The sequence below is a fragment of the Procambarus clarkii genome, unplaced genomic scaffold (genome assembly GCF_040958095.1).
Source record: "Procambarus clarkii isolate CNS0578487 unplaced genomic scaffold, FALCON_Pclarkii_2.0 HiC_scaffold_95, whole genome shotgun sequence".
NCBI classification, from domain to species: Eukaryota; Metazoa; Arthropoda; class Malacostraca; order Decapoda; family Cambaridae; genus Procambarus; species Procambarus clarkii.
Window position 1 is genome coordinate 7,517,263 of NW_027189128.1, and position 8,277 is coordinate 7,525,539.

The 8,277-nt window shown below is 37.5% G+C and overlaps 2 long non-coding RNA genes across 2 annotated transcripts; both read right to left on the reverse strand.

The window, feature by feature from the left end:
- Positions 1 to 483: 483 nt before the first annotated feature.
- Positions 484 to 1,861, reverse strand: LOC138360113 (uncharacterized). Its single transcript, XR_011226206.1, has 4 exons — positions 1,694 to 1,861; positions 1,245 to 1,349; positions 860 to 1,089; positions 484 to 654 (listed from the first exon to the last, which is right to left on the reverse strand). It is a non-coding gene; the product is annotated as an uncharacterized lncRNA (long non-coding RNA).
- A 900-nt stretch (positions 1,862 to 2,761) lies between these two features.
- On the reverse strand, positions 2,762 to 4,735 carry LOC138360083 (uncharacterized). The gene is made up of 3 exons (XR_011226199.1): positions 4,597 to 4,735; positions 3,436 to 3,507; positions 2,762 to 2,968 (listed from the first exon to the last, which is right to left on the reverse strand). It is a non-coding gene; the product is annotated as an uncharacterized lncRNA (long non-coding RNA).
- Positions 4,736 to 8,277: the final 3,542 nt, after the last annotated feature.

Below are 8,277 nucleotides of genomic sequence, written 5' to 3' on the forward strand. Positions count from 1 at the left end.
CTCAATATATAATAAAACTCACCTTAGTTTTCAAGCTCTGAATAGTGCCAACATGAGCTTGAACATCTTCATCTTTGCTGAAGATACTATCAGAATAATAGGGGTTTCTGATACCTCTGCAATGATAATTCAGAAATAATTATTTATTGTCTGTAACCACTATAATATTAAACAATGGGTAATGGGGTATCAAAAAATGTTTTATATGAAGAATTCTGATGCACTGCTAAATTTTACATAAAACAAAAATTTACATGGTGTTAGATAAATAAAATGATGATATGGATGCAATTGAAAGGCAAACTATAAAGACATACTCAGTTAAAAAATATGTCATATGACAATGTATATTTATATGTGCATACTTTATTTATAAGAACATTAATTTGAAGACAATATAATTCATTATAATATAGTGTGTGTAGAGAACAAAAGAATACTATACATTAAGTATCTGTAAAGCACATTTTATTACCTCCCAACTTTGTTGTAACGATACAGCTTCTTGTTGCCATCAATATGTACTGCTAAAGGGGTTTTATCACAAGCAGGACACTCATTGTCAGCTTCTCCTCTAATTTTTCTCAGCTCATATTGCTGGAATCGCCATTCGAAGAACACTCTCTTCGAAGTTATATAATTAATGGGTCCAATCTAGGAATAGAATTTTTTAGATGGTGACATTTAAAATGCATATTATGACATAAGATAAATAAACAAAAAAAACATTCCATTTTGTGTTTGAACAAAATTAAAAACTAATTATTAATAAATGAATATACATTACTACAAAATTTTGATAATTTTTGTATTGAAATATAAAACTGAAAATATTAAGAATAACGGTATCAAAACATACACGCCCACGAAAAGCACCAAAGGATTCCAGTGCAGTGACTAATGCCCGAAATGATGTTCCGGGACAATTTCTTTTTATATGGTGCCATGATTCAAGCAGACTGGTGCTGTAGAATGTGCTGCTCTTTCCTAATGATGAATAGAAACCAGACTTGTGCCTGGTCTTGCCTAGTTGTTGATGCTCATATCCACAGTGGCATGTATAGATTGGAGTATAGAGGTCATACCTTCCTGTAGTTTAAAATACAGTGCATTGAGTGGTGTGGCGACTTGCTAAAATAGTGATGTAAAAATTAACATTTATAGCAACAAAAATTTCAAAATGTATTGTGATTCAGGAATATCCGGTAATGGAAATAAAAGGGTAAATTTTAAAGTTTATTTACCCATTATAGTGTTGAAGATGCAGAGATTGCTGGAGCTTGAAATTTTAAACTTGCAATCTGTGCAGTAGGGGCAAGAATTTGGTGGTTGGGCTGGTACAACAGGTTCTGGTAACAAAGAAAAGGAAGACAGTTTGACAAAATGAGTTTTATGGAAAAGAATTTCAGACTGAATATTTCATTGTTTCTTGATTGTACAAAATATTGACATTATTCTCCAGATAATGACTGAGAAATTCACAGAAAAGAAACAATCAGACGATTAAATCAATCTATAAAACCAAGTGTCAGGTTTAAACTTTAAGACTTCTCCAAATGTTGTAATGACTGAAATGAAACATTTATTCATTTTATTTTGTTATACCAAGATAATCGTAGCTCTAGACTGGGATTGGGAAGTAGAAGTAATCTCGGAACAAAGTACGGATTTTATACAGGTATCGTATACTTACTCCAGTGAAAGATATTTCCTTCAGGGCACACAGTTTGTGTCGGGTCTAATGGCTCATAAAAGCCATTTTTCCAATATAATCTGTGGTGGAAAGGCATGAGAAAATGTTGCATTTGGTCACAAATGTGACACAAAAATGCAAAACAGTCTTCACATTTGATGCTTGCCTCACAATTTGTACATTGTACACAAACTTTACCTGATGAAAAAAGGGGTAATTATTTATACTAATTTTAAATACTGTATACCTAACATTTTAAACAATCTGAAGTCTAAATGTATTAATAGAGTGTCATTAATTTGCATATGATGCTTATTATACAGTATAACCTTAATGAACACAGCAATATTTAATTTACCTTTATCTGGAACACCCAACTCAGACAATGTCCAATCGAACAGCATTGCCCTGCTTTCTCCCCAATTAATCTCTGCATTTTTTCTTCTTTTTTGCCAGTCAGAAACACTTGGCTGAGAATCTTTAATTTGTTCAAGTTCTGCAGCAAGTACTTTGAAATATGGGATTACAAATTAGTAAGAAAAATTTGTAAGTGAAAGGAATGATTAGTATAATATGTTAAACAAAATTTCATAGGCATTAAGCACAATTTTGGTACATAATATTTATGACGTGTGTCCATTAAATAAACCCTCATTTAAATACCAACAAATGATGTTGGGACATACCAACATCAAATGATTCCAAAGTTTCTTCACCAGCTGCCAAATAACTTTGAGTGTACGTTCTGCCACTAGTAGAATAGCCCGCATTTTGAATGTGTGGTGGTGAAAGTATAGCAGGCAGAATGTCTGGGTGGCACATTTGAAGATTTAAGCATGGTACATAATTGCAAATTGTATACAAGTATTAATATTTTCAGACAAATCTCAAGATATTACTATAACTAACTTTATGCTACCAAGTTGTTCAGTGTTATAGTAATTTAATCTCCATAATTGTCTAGCATACACTTAAAAATAGGCAACAAATATTATTGGAAAGTACACAAATAACAGCTGTAGAAATATTGTTAAAAAAATAATAGAAGATTACCATCAGATTGGGGTGCAGCTGGTCTTTGTTTTGAATTAATGTGTGATACATCCTGTATGTTATCTTTTTTCTGTTTCTTGTTTGTCACCTTTATTGAGTTTGGTTCCTCCACGTTTAAGAGTCTCTTCAAGTACTCATTTCTTTGTATCATTGCAGCACGTGCTTTCTGGTACTCACGTTCAAGATGTTCTCTAGTCATCACTGCTATTCTCCGGTGAAATTCTGAAGAGAAAATAATAGTGTTCGAAGGAAAAGTACAAGAACAAAACAAGAAAATTATGCTTATGCAAAATTATGCTACAATGTACCTATTAATAATCTTAAAATTTGCTACAAATTACCTACTTATAATTATGTGTTAAATTATGGACTTTCCCATAATGATATGCATGTTAGTGGCATTACCTATACTGCCTACCTGGAGCCCCCTAGAGAGATAGTGACACAAGTTAAGGTAATCCCTTTAGTAAGGTGCTGGGTCAACATAAATAAGCTATAACTAATAAGGACACAAATCAATATGTTCATTTAACAGTGGTATTAACATTTATATAAATATAGCTAAGAATAAGTTTTTACAAGTGTAACAAAGTGAAAGAAATGTATGAAAATTTTGATGATATATTAAAATGCTCATTGATTGAACTTGTCTTCCTATATATAAAGTATAAAAATAGTAAACACAGTACCATTATTGTTGACTGTAGTTATTTTTGGAACATCTGGTATGTACAGCATACTGTCAAAATCCGATGATCTATCTGAAAAATTGATTGGTAGCGTAAATATTTGAATTCATTGCATAGCCTTTTATACAAACAAAAAAGAAAAATTGTACAGAAAAGCTAACACAACATTATAACACCTTTCTGTGGTACTTTCTATGGTACAAAAGAAAACAAACCTTAATTATAAAGGAAAATAAACTGACAGAAGAACTATGAATACTGCTGAAAATACTTTCCACAAAATATCTGAACCAAGGGATAGTACCCCGAGATTTGAAATATGAAAATTTCACCCTTACAGTATTTAAAAAAAAGCAGAAAGAGTTAAGCACAAAACTAATGTCCGATCAGCTAGGTATAACACATCTGCAAGCTCATGGCGAAAATCCTAAGGGAGGGAATCATTTACCATCTTTCAGTGAACAATCTTATTCAATCGACACACCATGGTCTTCTTAAAAACAGATGCTACCTTATAAACCTCCTCACTTTTGGGACATGGTAACATGGTACTCAGATAAAGGGTTTCCGGTGGATGTAGTATACATGGTTTATGCTAAAGACTTTAATAAGGTACCACATGGAAGACTAGCAAGGAAATTACAGGTTCATGAAAAAAATTGTAAAGTGCACAAAACAATAGTTAAAACAAAGAGAGCAAAAGGTCATACTAAATGGGAATGAATATGAAGAAATGTGGTAAGTTGAGTACCTCAGGGGTCCATTTTTAAGTCTAAAATATTTTTCATATATTGAACATCTATGATATAGAAAAGAATATAATATAATCAACCACATCCTCATATTTGCAAATGCCTGGCATTTCACGAGCACTTTGTCCGGGGTTTATATTCTAGCCAGGGAGGATTTACTGGGTTAGGCTAACCTAACCTAGCTTAACCAAACCAAACCAAGTATCTCAAGTTACAAATATCTCTGGGAATTCATATTATCTGCTGTTGTAGAATTGACAAAATGGACAGTGTCAACAAAATTATTCCCACATACTCCGTCACTATGTGATGGAGTACACATAGAATAGGGACTGAATTGTCCCTGACAGGGACAATTCTGTAACAAATGTTCTAGCATAAAACTTTGTACAGTTTAGTAATTCCTTACCATTTGATGTACTAGGTAGATCCATGTTTGGTGAAGTTTTATAGCTGGAGCTGGAAGATCCTGTCGAGATGACTTCTTCAAAGAAAATAGCTTCAACACATTGTGTCTTGAGTCTTCCAGTACTTGGCCTACAGTTACCAGATCTGATTTACAGAAACTAGTGAACTATGGAGATAAGATTGTTAATAATATACTTTTTTTGAGATTCATATGACTTGCAGCTTAAAAACCAACCTTATTTTAAAATAGTACACTAAAGTACATAGCAAATTGCGAAATTCGTAGTTTTTTAACTACTTTAAAGCTAAATTCTCAAGCTTTGAAAATAAGCACAATTTGCTATTTTAAGCGGAATCTGGCAACTCTGATTTAGCATGTAAACATTGACTTGCATTCACAATGTAGTTATTTATTTTTCAACAATTTAAAACGAGTTATGAAAATACACACATTGGTACATTATTGCAAAGGCACTATACTATATATATATATATAAATTGTTGCAAGTCGAGCAACAAATATTTTACATTGAACAACAAATGAGATTGGAAAAGCAGTATTGCCAAAATAGACCCCAGACACACCCTGTGGGTAGTAATGGACCCCCCATACCGACCCTATGAGGGGTAGTGGACCCCATAATAACACTATGGGCGATAGTGGACACTATACAAACACTATGGGCGGTAGTTGACTTCATAGAGACCCTGTGGGCGGTAAGGGACCCCCTATCGACCCTGTGGGCGGCAGTGGACCCCCTATCGATCCTGTGGGCGGCAGTGGACCCCCTACCGACCCTGTGGGCGGCAGTGGACCCCTACCGAACGTGTGGGCGGCAGTGGACCCCCTACCGACCCTGTGGGCGGCAGTGGACCCCCTATCGATCCTGTGGGCGGTAGTGGACCCCCCCCATATCGACCCTGTGGGCGGCAGTGGACCCCCTATCGATCCTGTGTGCGGCAGTGGAACCCCTACCGACCCAGTGGGTGGCAGTGGACCCCCTGCCGACCCTGTGGGCGGTAGTGGACCCCTACCGACCCTGTGGACGGTAGTTGACTTCATAGCGACCCTGTGGGCGGTAGTGGACCCCATACCGACCCTGTGGGTGGCGGTGGACCCCATACCGACTCTGTGGGCGGCAGTGAACCCTATATACTAATCCTGTGGGCGATACTGTACCCTATAGTCATCCTGTGGGGGCAATGGATGCCATACATATCCAGTGGGTGTTATTGTACCCCATACTTATTCTGTGGGTGGTTGGAGCCCCATACCCATCCTGTGGGTTATAGTGGACCCCATACTCATCCTGTGGGTGGTATTGGACCCCATACCTATCCTGTGGGTGGTTGTGAGCCCATACCCATCATGTCGGTGGTAGTGGACGCAATACACATCCAGTGGATGGTATTGGATCCCATACCCTTCCTGTGGGTGGAAGTGATCCCCATACCATTCCTGTGGGTGGATGTGACCCCCATACTCATCCTGCGGGTGTTATTGGACCCCTTACCCACCTAACAGGTGGTAGTGGACCCTATACTAATCCTATAGTTTCCAATAATCCACACCATACCATCCTGTTTGCAGTAGTTTACCCTATATACATTCCAACATAACATCGTTTTCTGTTAGCATTCCTACAAAACATTCTTTAAAGATTTCTAAAGCACAAACTATGGTATATAATATTGATTGGTGAAGCACTTATTCTATGTAATAATTTATTGTGCTTATTATAATTTACTAAGAACAACTAATATTTCTCAAAACAAAACTACGAGCCTTCAATAGGATGTAGCTGATCTGTAATATTATAAGAGCATGGACAATAGTAGGTGAATTTCACAACCCATGTGGGACCTGAAAACTACAATTTTCGTTATAATTGAACCAATCACGACTATTCAGCTATCTACGTTGATGGACGAGTACTGTGAGACGTAAATTGGTACGTGAGGAAGAGTTTGAGCCTTGGTAAAAAAGTTAACTGGGAATATATCACATATGTACTAAATCACATTCCACATATTGACTTTAAGCACTAGTCATATATGTACTGTCTTGTGTGAGAACGGGTTGGATCATTAACATGAACACTAACATTCATCACAGGCTTACCGGACTTAGGAGGAGTTGGTTTGGGTTTTTGCGTGTCGGTGGTTCCTTTGTATTGAGACTTACCACATTTATCTATGGTATGTCCATAGAGTCTACAATACTTGCAGTACAATTGCGAGCCAGCTTGATCGGTACTCACTTTCTCGTAACTGTACCACGACTTCTTACTGGAGGATGGTTCTGGTGTCAGCCGGTGGATGAGGCTGTAAGTGTCGACCGACTTAGCACACTTCAGGTAGTCTGTTTCTTCTTTATCTGCTAAATATAGACGGACAGGAGGCGGCACACGCCTCAAGAATTCTTCAACTAGCATCAGGTTGACGAGTTCTGCAAAGGTAGAGACATGTGCTGCTTCCAGCCATTTCATAAAATATCTCCTTTTGGTGTTAGCAAACTCGAGAAAGGTAGTGGTACTTGCCTTCAGGTGGTCACGGAATTTCCTTCGATAACTTTCGGTGGAGAGAAGGTAGGCGTCCAACACTGCTTGTTTCACTCTCAGACTTGTCATTCTCAGACGCCAAAGTACTGAGTGTGACTGCAGCTCTACCTGTAAGATGGACTCTGAGAAGTGTGCCCCATTGGTCGGCAGGCCAACGAAGTTGATTAGCAAGGGTTTCAAAGGTGGTAAAAAACACGTCAACTTCTGTTTCTACAAATGATGGCATTAACTTACTTGCATGTGATATATTAAAACTGATGGGAAGATTGGCAGTAGCTTGCTGGCGTTGAGCGAGGTGTGAAGTTTCCAACGCGAATTCTCGTTGACGACACTCCATAACCAAAGTTGCTTGGTGTTTGTCATGTTCGTGTTGCATCTCCAACTCGCGTCGTTTTGTTTCAAGCTGTATTCGTTCACGTTCACGGAGTAATGCAATCTCACGTTCTTGTTCTTTCTTTCGTATGGTAGCTGCTTCCCTTTGTTGCTCGAGGGCTTCCCTTTGCTGCTCACGTTCAATCTTGGCCAGCTCTAGTTTGAGTTTCATCGTTGCCAAATCAGTTTTATCTGCAATAAAGTAAGTTTCGTGAGTTTCAGAGTCTATCTTACCTTGCTCTAAGAAGTGATCCAGTAACAGGTTGTGTATTTCATTTTTGTTGGCTTGGTAGGGAACTTCCAGTTGATACTCATGTGCAAGAGTGTGTAATTCAGTCCTCTTGGCACGACTTAAAGTCCCTATTTCACCTGCTGGATCTGCACGGAAAGCTTGGAGACGAAACATTGTGAAATTAGCAAATAAATGCACAACGAAATTACCGTTGTGATATAGTGAATGTCAGAAACAGGACAACGTGGCAACTGGTACCTATCCTGTGGAATCTTTAACAATTAAAGTTAATTACAAGATGTTAAATGATTAATTTAAATCAAGGTCGCAGGAAATCTTGTACCCGGTACTCATGTAAGAGGATAAGGGCAAGAAAATCCTACTAAACAAGTGAAACTGAGTTTCTCAAACAAATGAAACAGTTAATTGCCTCTAAAGTAAAATTGGTAGTCCAAGGATGTAGGCATACCTTGCCGAGTCTCTATAGGACATAAGCAAGTTTTCCCACTGAAATTAA